The following is a 17,272-nucleotide window of genomic DNA, read 5'->3' as shown; positions in this document are numbered from 1 at the left end:
TCCCAGGTGAGCCATGAAATGCACTTTTGGAAATAGATTAAGGAGTCACATGAAAAGCACTACAAGAAGAAAGGAAAACTAGTAAGGAAAACTTGCAGAGTAGTTTTCTACACTCACCTGGGAAGGTGGGGGCTTTGTTGGGTGGTGAGAAATGCAAAGTTCTAATGGTATGGAGGGTCGGGGAGAAAGGTCTAAAAGTTTGTCTTACAAGTGTCTCCCAGCACAGTGTGTTGAAATCAAGGTTATATACATATTCAAGAGCAGAGAAGAGCAGACTAAGATCCATAAGGAAGAGGAGAAACTTTAGGAGAGCTTTGGAACAGGGAGGTGACCTTCAGGGGTCTGATCCTGAAGGCACAGGACTGAAGTGATAGAGTTTCCCAGCACCAGGGGGTCTTCCCGACCCAGGGATTAAACTGGGATCTTCCACATTGCAGGCAGATTCTTTACCACCTGAGCTACCAGAGAAGCCCCATGAATATGGGATTGAATGTCCATTCCCTTCTCCAGGGGAGTCTTCCCAACTCAGGGATCAAACTTGGGTCTTCCACATTGTAAGATTCTTTACCATCTGAGTCACAAGGGAAGCCCCAACATGATGGAGAGAAAGGTAAAAATTGCATGGCAAAGGAACAGGATGATTAGGCAAGGGGACAGCTTGGGCCAGTGTCAGAGGTCAGGGTTGTTGGGGGTCATGTACCTTAAGGCTATCTTCCCAATGTGTGGACAGGAGTGCTCCATGAAATGTCAAAGTCATGCATATTCTTTTCTCCTTTGGTTATTCACATTTTTCTTTTACCAGGCCATCAACCATCACTAGACAAAATATGTACTGACTCTTTCTTCTGACCTCAAATCTCCTACTGACATCATGCACCTCCACAACTCCTGTGCAGACAGAGCCTTCCTGTGGTTGGGAACACTTATTCCACTCCGTTCTAATTAAATTCAGTGTAGTTCATGTTTTGAATCAATCCCCACTTAAACTTGACTCCAATTCTTCCAGTGCAGGTGAACTCACACAGAACACTGGATGCAATCTCCTAAAAGTAATTCACAGTGAGTTGATGACTAACAGCCCATTAAAAGACTTGGAGGTACTTGCATTATCCAATGTGGATGCTTACCAAACTGAAAGAATCTCTGCTTCATGAAACTTTGGAGGCTATAATTGAACTGAGAAATCCATCAGTTTGGGCAAAGTTTTAGGGTGGCACTAAGAATATGTGACCTAGACAAGTAGGCAGATTAGTCCCTCCCTTTAGTTTTATTGTCAACTGTTCTCATCTCTTCATCGTTTCCTCTGTTCTGCTTTCACAAATTTTCAAATAAATCCTAAATTTTCTGCACAATTGTTCCTATAGCAGAGAAATCTGATCATTTAGATGTTTTTCAAAATTTAGCTCGTTGTATATTAGCTCACTGTCTCTGAACACTAAACTCTGCAACACTTCTCTGACTTATACCTTGCATATGCATACATAAATACTAAGCCAAGGATGAAAGTGGCAACATGAAGAATAACTGAATGGTTCCTCAGGTCCTGCTTGGGAAGAGAGAGAGGTGGACCTGAAGGTGAGGACAAAGGCGGATTCCTGTTCTGACCTTTCCAGATGTGTGACTCGGGGCTGGTTTCCTTAAGTCCACGCTGAACCCTTTGCTGTTGAACACATTTAGAGATGACAGTAAATGCCTTGCCAGGTCTTGTTAGGACTCAATGCCCTAACATGTTGGTTTCCTTTCTTCCTCTAACTCTAGCCCATTACGACAAAGAGGACAAAGGAAGGAAAGACTTTCTCACTCAAAACCTTCATCAAAATGGAACTATGAGGTATGATAATACATGATGCTGCAAATAGGGTTTGAAGATAGATAAGCCTCCTCTGTTTCATTTAACGCACATTCTTTTTATCATTTGGACCAGAAAGGTGGTTGCAGGACACTATTAATAAAGGAACCATCTTCAGCAGAGATTCTAGGAATAAAGATTCTGACAAGATAAGGAGAAAAGCTGGTGCTGAAGCCCCCTCTTTGTCAATAGGTTGAAGGATTCTAGCTAGGAGCCTTTGCCTGTTACATGTCCCGAATGCATGTATTCATGCAAATTAGTGACCACTCATTTTATTTTCCACTCTCTCATCCAAACTCTAGACCTCCCTGTTAGGTGCAAGTCCAGTTCCAGTGATGACCTTGACTGAAGGGTCTCCAAGTGACTTAAGTGGCTTAAATGTTATTGGCAAGGGAGCCTGAGCTGTTATGATCCAGTAAGTTTGTCTATGCCATGAAAGCTGGGCTTGCTGGCTCAATAAAGAGAGACTCACATTTGGGCAGAATTATAAAAATCATCATCACATTTCTCAGAGGGCTTAATCCCAATTATGCATGCCTTCTAGCGCCATGACTTAGCTCACCTCCCAGAGCATGCTCAGCTAGGCATGATAATTACGTCTGTGTTCTAAAAATGGAATATGAGAAAGTCTTAAAAGATCCATATTTCATATTAATACCAAATTACATATCGAGTGGGGATTTTTTTTCTCTTAGTGCAAAAGGACTGGTGGTGAAGGTTAATGATTTAATTAAGTTCATGGCCAACCTCCGCACCCATACCCTCCCCTCTGTAGAGCGCAGACGCTGACATAGCTCACAGCCGACCCTAGAAGGAAGGCATTCACAGAACAGCAGCTTGGATTTTTCAGTTGATGACAGTTTTATTATTGCATTTTGAACAATGTCATTAGCTCATGGAATTGCAGAGAAGTTCCTCTGGGTTGATAAGGCTCGAGTGCAATCTATGCTGGGAAAACACAGGACTACAAGCACTCCGTCAGGGAACTAAACTCCTCTCTTTGACAAGGACAAAGGGCTCATTGTTTAAATGACCTCACTCTTAACCTAACAGTCCAGGGTTCAAGGCCATTTTGTAGCCAACATTGTATTCAAGAACAGCAGAAGTGGCTTAGGCACTGATTTCTTTCTCTGCCTAGCATCCAGTGATATAGCTCAGCCTGCAACTAATGTATGAATGGAGGAAAATAACCTGAATAAAAATCCTCTCTCCACCACTCACCCACCATGTAATCAGCAGCCAGTTCACTCATTCATTCGTTCACCCAACTTTTGCTTATGTTCCTTTCATTATGAAGTGCTAAGTACTTGAGATACATCACTGAAAAAATAGACAGAGATCTCTGTGTTCGTGGGGCTTACATTCTAGGGGAACAGGGAGTAATAAAAATCTAATTACATAATTTGTAAAAGATGGTGGAAGCTGGGGGATTAAAGAAAACCAGGTAGGGAATGGCATAAAGGGGGAAAGGGGCACACAAGTTGTAATTTTAAACCATGAAGGTAAGTTAGACATGATTGAGAAAGTACCCATTGGCCTGAGACACAGAAAGTGACAGATGTAGCCAGCAGATGTCTGGGAGAGGAGCGGTCTGCATCAGTAACTCAAGGAAACAGCCAAAGTGGCAGAGCTGCGTAAGCCAGGTGGGAGAAGACACAGTCTGGGAGAAGACAACAGCCAGATCATGTGAGACATGTCATCATTCTTTGTAGGTGGCATTATGAATCAGTATTGTCCTCAGACTCTGAGTGCTCAAAAACTTCTGTTTGGTCTGTTGGATGACATTCACCTGATCAGTGCCACTGCATGCCACAACTCTCTTTGGGGGACCCTGAAAACTCTAGATCCTGACTCCCTAACTGAGTCATAAGTCACTTCTGCCCATTATGACCTTCCATATTTTCACCACCATAGCAGGCCACACTGACCGGGCCAGATGAGTTTTATCTTCCCCAAGAAACCTAGTTTTCCAATTTCTTCACCCAGACAGCCTCCTTCATCTTTCTTTATGGTGTCCATGGTTGCCCTGATTTCCATCGACTTATATGTAATTAGCTGGTAATGGTCTATTTTTCTCTTCTTAATTCAGTCACCAAACTTGGAGTGAATGGTGATTGCTAACTTCTTGATATACCATGTGACTACGTAGAATAAGACATAGTCTTCACTATTACTTATGAATGGTATCTGCCTTGTAAAATGGTTCTTTTGTCATGAAACATGATTTGTATCCTTTTCTCTATAAATAGGAAGATTCCAAAAGATTAAACTTCTAACAGCAATTTCTCATCTCTGTCTGATCCTATATAATTCCCAGGATCTCTTTCCTTTTGTAAGGTCGCGGAGACCCCACGAAACCACTGAGGAATTTCTGACGTAAAAACCCTCTGCCGAGATCTATCCCCCCTCTTCCTGACCTCCAGAGTGACCAACCCTGTCTAGCTGACCACTCACAATCTCGCATTCCCGAGCTTTACCTTATTTTAGGCCTGTCCAGGTTATATGATACCACTTCCTGCCCGGAAGGCATAAAAATCGCACCCTGCCTTTGTTCGGGGCAGAACTCCTTGTGGCCATTCTTGCGGTCAGTGGGTTCTGCCCGGGAGCGCACTGCCAATAAAGCCTGTTCTTTTTCCTTGATGTCTGGGTTATTTCCTTACAGCTTGAGACGCCCTTTTCCGCGACCTTACACCTTTTCCATTGTTTCAGAGTAGTTTTAATATATGGACATTTGGGTGCTAAGATATTTAGGGATTCTAAGAGATTGTCATACAACAATCTTTACAATTTTTAGATATTTGTTAAGAAATCAGATCCAGAGACATTGACTTGTATATCCAGATGTCCCAAAAGACAGAAACTTGTGGATTCCTTGATCATGACAGTATTGAAATTCTGGGGTAAAGTTTCCATTAAAAAACGCATCATGTCTCAATTTTCTTAACTAACTCTAACTCTGATTTCTGACTTATACACATGATGCATTAGCAAAGCATAAATACACACCAGCACTTCACTCCACCCAAACCAAACTGTTCATAAACTTTGAAGATAAGATTTCTTTTAGTGAAGCAATAAGTTACAAGTTTGCCTTAACTAAGAACTATAAACTTTCATCTAATAAAAATTTAGTTATTATAACACTAAATTCTAAAAATTTTAAGAATGATAATATAACTAATGAATAGTAATTTATGATAAGCTTCCCTAATCTCACTTTAGCATCACTAATAATCAAGTCAGTGTTTGTTGATACAGAGTTTTAGAAGTATTATGAGTCTGATACATGGGATTATTTTTTATATTTATTTTTAATTGGAGGATAATTGCTTTATAATGTTGTGTTGGTTTCTGCTGTTCAGCAACGTGAATCAGCTCTATAAGTATACATATATTCCCTCCCTCCATATCCTCCCTCTCACTCACCCCATCCCCCCCCCACCAGGTTATCACAGAACACTAAGACGAGTTCCCTGTGCTGTACAGCTACTTCCCAATAGATAGCTACTTTACACATGGCAGTATGTATATGTCAATGCTACTCTCTCAATTTGTTCCACCTTCTCCTTCCCCTGCTGTGTCCACATGGCCATTCTTTTTTTTTTTTTTTAACATTTATTTATTTTGTTGCACTGGCTCTTAATGTGAGATTAGTTCCCTGACCAGGGATTGAACCCAAGCCCTCTGCATTGGGAGTGTGGAGTCTTAGCTGCTGTACCACCAGGGAAATCCCCTCATGTCCATTCTTTATTTCTGTGTCTCTATTCCTGCCCTGCAAATAGGTTCATCAATATCATTTTTCTCGATTCCATAAGTGTGTGTATGTGTGTGTGTATGTGCTCAGTCACTCAATCCTGTTCAACTCTTTGTGACTCTAGGGACTGTAGCCCTCCAGGCTCCTCTGTCCATGGAATTTTCCAGACAGGAATACTGGAGTGAGTTGCCATTCCCTTTTCTAGGGAATCTTCCCAACCCAGGGATCAAGCCCTCATCTCCTGCATCTCTTCCATTGGCAAGCAGACTCTTTACAGCTGCACTACCTGTGAAGCCCTAGATTCCATATATATGCATTAATATATGGCATTTGTTTTTCTCTTTCTGACTCACTTCACTCTGTATGAATGACAGACTCTAGGTCCACCCTTCTCACTATAACTGACTCAAATTCCCTACCACGTGACAAAATCCATGAAATCAGATATTGTATCTTCTGCTTTTTGGGTTTGTTTTGCTTTCCATAACATGTGAACAAGCCACACAAGGAAGATTATAGCAAGGATTTTATTTTCTCTGACTTTTTTGCCTCAACTCATCTGGGGACCCAGAAGAAGAGATGGTGTGCTCTTAGCATCTGTGTGTGAAAATCTTGCTTTCCTTCCACTGAGTTCTCCAGAGAGCTACTATTTGGTCCACAGAATAGCATTATTAAAGCTCCATCCTCACCCGTCACATTAATCTTAAATTGTCTTTTTCACATTTACAATCACATTTCCACAATCACATTAAATTGTCTTTCAGCCTCATCCAAACTCTCCCCATCCATATTACTTTTAGGAGACCCAGGTTTATTCAGAGTCATGTGAATTTGGTCAGTAAGTAAAATAATCGATAATGCATATTATTATTTATAATAGGCAAGTAATAAAACTATACTCCCTCTAAAATAATTCCATGTCATCAAATAAATCCATATGGTGATTTCTTTCAACATTAAGCCTTAGTCTGTTTGTCTTATGGCTTGATTGATATTCCTTTAGGACAGGGTAAGCTTTGGGGGAAAAAAATGCAACTCATTTCCAAACTAAAATCCAGGCAGGTAAAATTTATTTCCCATATCAGATTTCAGACACCATATCCACATGAATAATAAAATGAAGAAGAGGAAAAAAATGGTCTGCAGTCTTCTGGCACACAGTAATATTTGGGTGAAACATGCATGTTTGATGAACGTAAGAAAAATTTTAGGTGGTGTTTGCATAATTGATTGAACAGAACTGTCTAAGATTTTGAACTCATTAAATGAAAATATATTTTTTGGCCCATTCAAGAGAAGTGCTTCCAGAAGAAAATACCTGATATAGCAAAAGAAGAGTGATGGCATGCATATGACTATGAAGTGACCTTTATTGAGGGAATAAAAAGAACCAAATGGTGATTACAGATGAACTACTCCATCGACTGGGAGTTTCAAGAGGAATCTTATTTCTGAATCTTGAGACAGTGGGACAAAGGAGATATCTGTTTCTATTATTATAAAGAAAGGGAGTCTCAGAACGGAAAACAATCTGCAACTTCAGAGAGAAAGAGCTGGCAGCAAAAATAGTTGAATTAATTAGAGAAGTGCAGGGCTGTTCATCCGTGGGCACTTGGTGTGGCGTATTTCAAAACATCTGTGCTTGTTTCCATGGAGATGGTGGACGGTTTATTTTGTTGTTAATATACCATATGGGCGTGAAAGATATGCAAAGAAGCTACCTGATGGAAAACTAAATATAGACGTTTCCAGGCAGTCTTAGAGAAGTTGCAGCCTCCAGACCTAGGCAGAAGTTGGTTCAACTCCTTGATAAACTATGCCAAGTTAAATGAACACTGGTTATTTTCTGAACACTTAACAGCCTTTTTAGAAATGATACCCAAAGCTATTAGCTTTACGTCCATTGATTGGGGATACTCAAATTTGAAGAGTTTCAGAAAATAAAAATAAATTCATTCACTGCAAGTGTTTAATAAGTAATGAATAATAATAAGCCAGCTCAGAATGTAAACCCCACTTGTGAAAGGTTCAAATGACTCAGGTTTTCTTTTGTTTCTCTCAGGGTCACCATTCTCCATTATTTTTCTATTTTCCTTCTAAACTACAGAGGTCTTCATGTAGCCTGGCTTATAATTTTCCCACCCAAATTTCTATCAGGATAGAAAAACTGGAAAAGGTAAGCAAGAGACAATTTTAGTAGTTTTTTTTTTTTTTTCATCTTCCTTCTTTCTGTCATTATCTCTTCTTTCATTAATGGTGCCTCTTCAGATTTTGTCCTTTCGTACAATTGCACTTTATCAATAGAGCTAAGACCCTTTTACTTCAGAATGTTCAGATTTGAAGAGAATGTAACATTAAGTTCTACAGTTTTACATGTTCATTTAAAGTTCAAAGCTATTCAAAACTTCCTTGTTTCATTGTTGGGCTAGCAAGCTGACATCCCCACAATATCACTTACTTACACCATTAGACCATAAAAATATACAGTCCCCAGCTGAACCAATTATTAGTTTCAGAATTTCCTGTAAGATAGGCAGGTATCTGTAGATGCCGAGCACTTTTGGGTTGTCTCAAATTTAGTTAGCAATAGAATGGTGCCACCAAATTAATTTCTAAAACAGAACTTGAATTGCCAGTAGTCATAAAGGTTTAATAATTTGATATCGTACTGTTTAGAGAAACAGATGGAAATTTCTCAACTTTAGCATTGGTCTCAAGTGCCATTTAATAAAAGACAATAGCAGGCTAAGTTATTTTTTTAAGTTATTTTCTTTTAAAACACACACCATGAAGTTAAAAGTAGTTAAAATTCCCATTAACTTTGTTGCTTAAAAGTTTACCTCTCATATTTGAAATATACTGAGGATCACAGTTCAGTGGGTGACATAAGAAACAGAATGTAAAATAAAGTACTAAAGCCAAGGGTAAATAAACTCCAAACTCAGAACCAATTTTCTGTTAAATTCTCAGCCTCACAGATGGATGGAGAAAACATAATGTATCAAAGGAAATATTTATAGAAGTGATAGATTTTTAACTTCTCAGCCATGCTGAACTGATATATACCAATAAATCTTGGAGAAGATTTTCCTGAAGGGTCATGGTGACACAGTTCGATAAACAGAGAGAAGACCGAGAGCCAGGAAAGGGTTGTGTCCTAGTCTTGCCTTTCACTGGATTAAAAACATTTATTTTTTAAATAAATAATGATGTTATTTTCCAAAAACATATTAGCTAAACTAAAAGAAACAAAGGTAAAATAGCACATAAAAGTGACATATTTAGCACTTAGCAATATGCCAGGCAGTATGATAGCACCTGGACATTTTCATCTGTTAAAACATTCTATGAACTAAATATTATCCTCTTTTCTAATGAGAAAACTATAATAACACAGCAAAGTGAAGCAACTTTCAAGAAGATAAAAAATAGTTGGTAGATTCATGGTTTGAAATCTGTTTCCAGAGTCTATGATATTGATAACATTGAGCCCCTGAATAAGTATAGGGAAACTGATCAGAAATTCTGATCAAATTTGCCCTTCTATCTTTACAGGATTTTACATTTAATTATACTTGGATTTCACAGAAACAAAATTAATTGCAGTTAACATGAAATAATTGTTAAAATGCAGATACGTCTTTTTTCATCATAAGAGATAACTATTTCTGAGAGCAACACCAAAATTTAAGAAAGAAAGGAGTTCATGACAACATCGAGACTAGTATGTGTTTATTATTTTAATGTGTATCAGTTGACTCGTGCTATGTGATTCATGGGGTCGCAAAGAGTCGGACGCAACTGAGCGACTGAACTGAACTGAACTGAACTGATGAATGAAAAAGGAATAAACATACTTTACTTCTCCACTCATTGTCCTGATTTTTATACTTTTATTATTATTATTAGGCTTCCCTAGTGGCTCAGATGGTAAATTACCTGCCTGCAATGCAGCTTCAGTCCATGGGTCAGGAAGATTCCCTGGAGAATGGAATGGCTACCCACTCCAGTATTCTTGCCTGGAGAATTCCATGGACAGAGGAGCCTGGCAGGCTACAGTCCATATTGATAGCATTTAAACTGTCTTGTAGTTGTACAATGATTCCAGAAGTGATTAAACCTAATGCTGCATTTAAAAATGATGAGCACTCATATCATAAATTTAAATTATTTTATGCTTGAGAATTTGTCCTTTGCCTCTATGCAAGCTTTGTTGTTGTTTAGTCGCTGAGTCATGTCCGACTCTATTGTCAACCTATGGGCTATATAGCCCACTAGGCTCCTCTGTCCATGGGATTTCCCAGGCAAGAATAATGGAGTGAGTTGCCATTTCCTTCTCCAGGGGATCCTCCTGACCCAGGGATAGAAGCCCTATCTTCTGCATTGCATGCAGATTCTTTACCCCTGAGCCAACAGCGAAGCCTATATGCAAGCTTAACTGGATCTAAACTTCTTGGTTATACTGTTCCGCCTACCTTCCACACTCCTTTCAGAGTCTGTTTTTTTTTTTAAACATTACTCATGATTTTCCAGCTGTGAGTATAGTAGTGGAGAACTCTGAAATCAATCTGATATTCTCTTGTGTGTGTGGTATAGGTGACTTACTTTTCAGTCTGTATACCTGTATAATTATTTCTTTCATTCTTGAATTTCAGGATGTATCTCATTGCTGATCATTCCATTTTAATTGTTTTTCTCCCAGACACTAAACTTTCAATATACAATTTAACAAATTTACTTCAGGAAAATTTTTCCCTATTTTATTTTTCAGCATTTTTTTCAGATTCATTTTTTGGTTTGTGTGTTGGATCTCTGTGTCACATATCCATATATAATATTCTCCATTATGATTTTTATGTCTTTGTTCTTTATTTATTTTAAGGTAAATTTAGAGGACAAGAGAAAAGTTTTTATTCATACTTGTTCTATTTCTTTTGTTGCTGCTAGCATGCGTTTTCATCTCTCTAATATTTTTTGCTTTATGCTTCTCTGGATTTTCTACACACAGCCTGCTTGCTTTTCGTCTCCTGGCTTTGTCTTATTTTCTCTTCTTTGAATCCTTAAGTCTCTTTGAGCATTCCTTCAGAGAAGAGAGTAATAAATCATGCTGTCTGTTATTCCGAGACTATCAGATGCCATTTTTCTTCATTTTCCTTCTTTTTTAATGATAAGGCTCATTTTATTCACATCTCATTTTTCATTCAACTTTTGCTTATGTATTTTTATATGTTATTTTTGCCTTATTATTTTTTCCTTCATGTATTTTTCCTTTGTATTTTTCCTCACAGGATTTATGCTGATTCTTTGTCACGGAGAGGGGAATTAAGCTTGAAGTGTCTACAACTCTTATTGACTCTGGTTGCCCAAAACATCAAGTCACACACTGTTGATACATCTCTCTTCATTTTTGCTCCTTTTCTCCATGAGTACATGTTCCCTTAATTTTGATGTCCAAAAGCCAGTAGTATCTTTGAGGAGACAAGCTCTATCTGTACCCTGTTATCCTCGCCTCACTTGTCATCTCCCTAGGCTAGGTGATTGGATCATAGTCAGGTGGAAATGATGTTACTGGTGTAGATTCTTCCTCTATGTTGCTCTTGTACTTCTGTGGTTTCTAGAAGGCCACTTCCTAATTCTTCCAAAGGGTGACAGTGGCTCTAGGCTTCCCAATGCTCTATGGCAGGACAATCCTGACTGCTGAGTTTAACCCTGTTTCAGAGTTTCTTAACCTGTTTTAGTGTAGAATTCACATTACTTGGAAGGTAGACATCATAGAGGGTAAGGCTTTGATGAGGCAAGACTTTGAGGAGGTAAGTCATGAAAGAAGGTAAGACCATCAAAAACGGTTGTGGCCATTTTCTTATTTCATTGAGGATATTATTTTTCTAGTAATTTCTCTTATTTATTATTTGGAGCGAACTTAAGGAAGAATGAATAAATAAGCATTTACTCCACCCATCTTTATTTAGAAGTTGCTTTGAATTCTTGAACAAACTGACCAATGAAGCCCAAGTAAAAATGTTCAAAAACCTGCTTATTCTTTATGCTAGTTGCCAATTTTCCTTTGTATTTCTTCCTAATTATACATTTCCTTCTGTTCTTTCTACTTATCTACTTCAGGGACCCCCTCCCTATCCTCCACACCCTCAGTACACTCTTGACCCAAATAAAGCCAAGAAACCAGTAAGGGAATATGATTCTCAGAAAATCTTCCATCAGTAAGTTCTACTTTAATATCATTCATTCAGTGTGATCCTGTCCCTGGGATATTTATATGTGGAATTATAGTTCTAGCTCTAGATGAAAAGCAATTGCTACGTAGAAGAGAAACCCTAGGTATCAGGCAGAGACGAAGGATAATGCTGGAGAAAAGGAGAATTTTCTGGAAATCTAAAAATCAACCTCTGGCCTATACCTAAGAGCTGTCTGACCCTTTGTTCTTCAATTATAATAAATGCAAAATTGCAACAATTTGTCACATCTCCTTAGTCATAAGCACTTTATGAGAAAAATGAGGTTTAGCAGAGTGTTTTGGCAGCTCTTCAGTATACAAAATAAATGTGTGTAAAATAACCATATGCAAATGAGGATTCCTCAGCATTTCACCAAGCTCAATATTCACTTGAGTATATTAACATTCTCTGATAAGCATAGAAATACTATCATATTACTTAGAAAATCCTTCTTTTATTAAAAATAAGGCAAAGATAATCTTCTTGCTGACATGGAAATTATCCAATTCAGAATTAATAAGGTTGTTCTATATCATAGTAATGATAATTATTATAGCAGCACTTTATTCTGTTTAACAATTTCACAACATTCTAAATATTCTGAATAGTAAATCTCTAGCAGAAAAAATTTTAGTTGTGATATGTTTTATGATATATGAAAATAGTACCATTTTTTCAATTATTTGAAGTAACATATGTTCAGAGTAAAAGCATATTAAGATAACATAAAAAAGAGATATTTTAAAAAGTAAAATAATTCTTAACCATATAACCCATGTGTTATCACCATTAAGATGTTGAGGTATACATCCTTTGAGAATTTTCCCTTGTGTATGCTTTACAGTTGCTAACAGCAGGAAAAAATGCAAAACAGGAGCCCAGTCTTCTAAAAGTTGAATTATTACCAGAATATGCATTTCTACTGATATTGAAAACCAAATTCAGGTTCTTAGAACATGTGTTCTTTTAGCCAAAATAATATGGTTAAAAACAGTTTTCCTTAGATTGGAAAGAAAAACAGTTCAGTTAAGTCGCTCAATCATGTCTGACTCTGAAATTCCATGTACTGCAGCACAACAGGCTTCCCTATCCATCACCAACTCCTGGAGCTTGCTCAAACTCATGTCCATTGAAGCGGTGATGTCATCCAACCATCTCATCCTCTGTCGTCCCCTTCTCCTCTTGCCTTCAATCTTTCCCAGAATCAGGGTCTTTTCCAATGAGTCAGCTCTTCACATCAGGTGGCAGCAGCTTCATGAGGAGCACTGGATAAAGAAAGGCTATCTCAAAGAGATTTGTGGATATTAGGTTTTTTGAGCAGCTTGAACACCAAAAGATAATTTGTAGAACCTCCACAAAGTTTTAAAGTAATTATATTGGCAGAAATGTCATTGTTGCTGTTATTGTTCAGTTGCTAAGTCATGTGTAACTTTGCAACCCCATGGACTGTAGCATACCAGGTTCCTCTGTCCTCCACTATCTCCAGGAGTTTGCTCAAATCCATTGAATTAGTGATATTATCTAACCATCTCATCCTTGGCTGTGTCTTTCCCATCATCTGGGTCTTTTCCAGTGAGTCAGTTCTCTCAAGAGTCTTCTCCAACACCACAGTTCAAAAGCACCAATTCTTCAGCACTCAGCTTTATGGTCCAACTTTCATATCCACACATGACTACTGGAAAAACCATAGCCTTGGCTACGTGCAACATTGTCAGTAAAGTAATGTCTCTGCATTTTAATATGCTGTCTAGGTTGCTCATAGCTTTTCTTCCAAGGAGCAAGTATCTTTTAATTTCATGGCTGGGGTCGCCATCTTCAGTAATTTAGGAGCCCAAGAAAATAAAGTCTGTCACCGTTTCCATTGTTTCCCCATCAATTTGCCATGAAGTGGTGGGACCATATGCCATGATCTTAATTTTTTGAATGCTGAGTTTTAAGCCAGGTTTTTCATTCTCCTCTTTCACCTTCATCAAGAGACTCTTTAGTTCCTCTTCGCTTTTTGCCATAAGGGTGGTGTCATCTGCATAGCTGAGGTTATTGGTATTTCTCCAGACTTGATACTGACTCCAGCTTGGGCTTCATCCAGTCCAGCATTGTGCATGATGTACTCTGCATAGAAGTTAAATAAGCAAGATGACAACATACATCCTTGACGTACTCCTTTCTCAATTGGAACAGTCCATTGTTCTGTGACTTATTCTAACTGTTGCTTCTTGATCTGCATATAGATTTCTCAGGAGGCAGGTAAGGTGACCTGGTATTCCTATCTCTTGAAGAATTTTCCAAAGTTTGTTGTGATCCACACAGTCAAAGTCTTTAGCGTAGTCAATGAGGCAGAAGGATATGTTTTCTGTAATTCTTTTGCTTTTTCTATGATCCAACAGACATTGGCAATTTGATCTCTGGTTCCTCTGCCTTTTCTAAATCGAACTTGAATATCTAGAAGTTCTTGGTTCATGTACTGTTGAAGCCTAGAGTGAAGAATTTTGAGTATTCCTTTGCTAGCATGAGTGCAATTGTGTGGTTGTTTGAACATTCTTTGGCATTGCCTTTCTTTGGGATTGGAATGAAAACTGACCTTTTCCAGTCCTGTGGCCACTGCTGAGTTTTCCAGATTTGCTGGCATATTGAGTGCAGCACTTTCACAGCATCATCTTTGAGTATTTGAAATAGCTCAACTGGAATTCCATCACCTCCACTAGCTTTGTTCACAGTGATGCTTCCTAAGGCCCACTTGACTTCACATTCCAGGATGTCTGAGTCTAGGCATGTGATCATACCATTGTGATTATCTGGGTTGTGAAGATCTTTTTTGTATAGTTTCTCTGTGTATTCTTGCCACCTCTTCTTAGTATCTTCTGCTTCTGTTAAGTCCATACTGTCTCTGTCATTATTGTGCCCATCTTTGCATGAAATGTTCCCTTGGTATCTCTAATTTTCTTGAAGAGATCTCTAGTCTTTCCCATTCTGTTGTTTTCCTCTATTTCTTTGCATCGATCACTCAGGAAGGCTTTCTTATCTCTCCTTGCTATTCTTTGGAACTCTACATTAAGACGCTTAAATCTTTCCTTTTCCTGTTTTTTGCTTCTCTTCTTTTCTCAGCTATTTGTAAGGCCTCACCAGACAGCCATTTTGCCTTTTTGCATTTCTTTTTCTTGGGAATGGTTTCCATCTCAGCCTCCAAAGTTACAAACCTCCATCCATAGTTCTTCAGTCACTCGATCTATCAGATCTAATCACTTGAATCTATTTGTCACAATATTGTCATAAGGCATTCAATTTAGACCATACCTTAATGGTCTAGTAGTTTCCCCTACTTTCGTCTATTTAAGTCTGAATTTGGCAATGAGTTCATGATCTGAGCCACAGTCAGCTACTGGTCTTGTTTTTGCTGACTATAAAGAGCTTCTCCATCTTCAGCTGCAAAAAATATAATCAATCTGATTTCGGTACTGACCATCTGGTGATGTCCATGTGTAGAGTTATTTCTTGTGTTGTTGAAAGAGGGTATTTTCCATGACCAGTCTGTTTTCTTAGCAAAACTCTGTTAGCATTTGCCCTGCTTCATTTTGTACTCCAAGGCCAAACTTGCCTGTTACTCCAGGTATCTCTTGACTACCTACTTCTGCATTTCAGTCTCCTATGATGAAAAGGATATCTTTTTTGGGTGTTAGTTGTAGCAGGTTTTGTAGGTCTTAATAGAACCATTCAACTTCAGCTTCTTTGGCATTAGTGGTCAGGGCATAGACTTGGATTACTGTGTTATTGAATGCTTTGCCTTGGAAATGAACAGAGATCATTCTGTCATTTTTCAAATGGAACCCAGGTGCTGCATTTTGGACTCTTTTGCTGACTATGAAGGCTACTCCATTTCTTCTAAAGGATTCTTGTCCACAGTAGTAGATGTGATGGTCATCTGAATTAAATTCTCCCATTCTGGTCCATTTTAATTCACTGATTCCTAAAATGTCAATATTCACTTTTGCCATCTTTCAAACCTAACATTCCAGGTTCCTATGCAATACTGTTCTTTACAGCATCAGACTTCACTTCCATCACCAGTCATATCCACAACTGGGTGCTGTTTTGGCTTTGACTCCGCCTCTTCATTCTTTATGGAACTGTTCCTCCACTCTTCTCCAATAGCATATTGAGCACCTGCTGACCTAGGGAGTTCATCTTTCAGTGTCCTATCTTTTTGCCTTTTCATAGTGTTCATGGGGTTCTCAAGGCAGGAATACTGGAGGGGTTTGCCATTCCCTTCTCCAGTGGACCGCAAAAGAAAAACAAGGCATAAGAATATGGAAGTCAAGATATCATTGGTGAATTCCTAAAATAATGTTTAAGTAGCAAATAAAAATACAGATCTTTGAATAGTTTTCAGAATTGAGATTATTGATTTATACCCATGGTTAATTTTATAATTTTTTATTAACACAGACAAGTTTCTTATCCTTTCAATTGTGGTTGAGAGAGCTTTCAATTGCTGCTCCAAAAGTAAGATTATATATATATATATATATATATATGAAACAAATAAATGTGTGTGTGTGTATCAGCACACACACATATACATAGAGAGAGCGAGCGAGAGAGCTGTGTTTTGTATGCTTCCTCAGTTGTGTCTCACTCTTTCAATGCCATGGACTGTAGCCAGTGAGGCTCCTCTGTCCATGGGATTCTCCAGGCAGGAATACTGAGTGTGTTGCCATACCTGCCTCCAGAGGATCTCCCCAACCCAGGGATGGAACCCACATCTTTTGTATCTCCTGCATCAGCAGGGGGATTCTTTACTGAGCCACCAGGGAAGCCCTATATATATATATATATACATCTGTCAGAAGATTAGTGGTTCACATGTCTTCAGGAAAGTCACATGAATTCTTAAATACTGCATTACCCTAATGGGCTATTTTCCTTATGATAATTTCACATAAATCTCTCTTCCTTTGATCCTTCAACTATAAAATCAAAAATTATAAATTTTAATATTTGCTAAAATTGGAAATGTAAGCCACTTCCAAGAAGGGATAAGGAAGTTGTACTGAGAGCACTAATTAGGGACACTGGAAGGTCATTTTGAGTCTTTCACATTAGACATGTAGAATACATTAAAATTAATGTGATGGAATATACTCCCTGATTATCTGTCACCTGTAAACTCATTCAGAACACACTGAATTAAGCTCTACTGGCTCTGTCAGTCCATGCTTCAGGAAGGGCAGGGACTTAGGAGGGAGCTGGGTGCTCCAGGGACCCAAAACCACAGTCTGGCCATCAGACACCATCTGGTTGACCCAACTATCTCTGGCTCCCTGCCTCTGGGCTGAGTATATGCTGGAGGAAGCAGGTTTATTATGAGACAGCATGGTTTCTCTCATTTTATGGATGATAATCATCATTAAATCAGTTATGAAACATTCACCAACTATGTCT

Source organism: Moschus berezovskii, chromosome 2 (assembly GCF_049115385.1).
Source record: "Moschus berezovskii isolate FMDL1 chromosome 2, NW_MosBer_1.0, whole genome shotgun sequence".
Lineage (NCBI taxonomy): Eukaryota > Metazoa > Chordata > Mammalia > Artiodactyla > Moschidae > Moschus > Moschus berezovskii.
The sequence above is the reverse complement of the archived record's forward strand: the minus strand, read 5'-3'. Positions refer to the sequence as shown.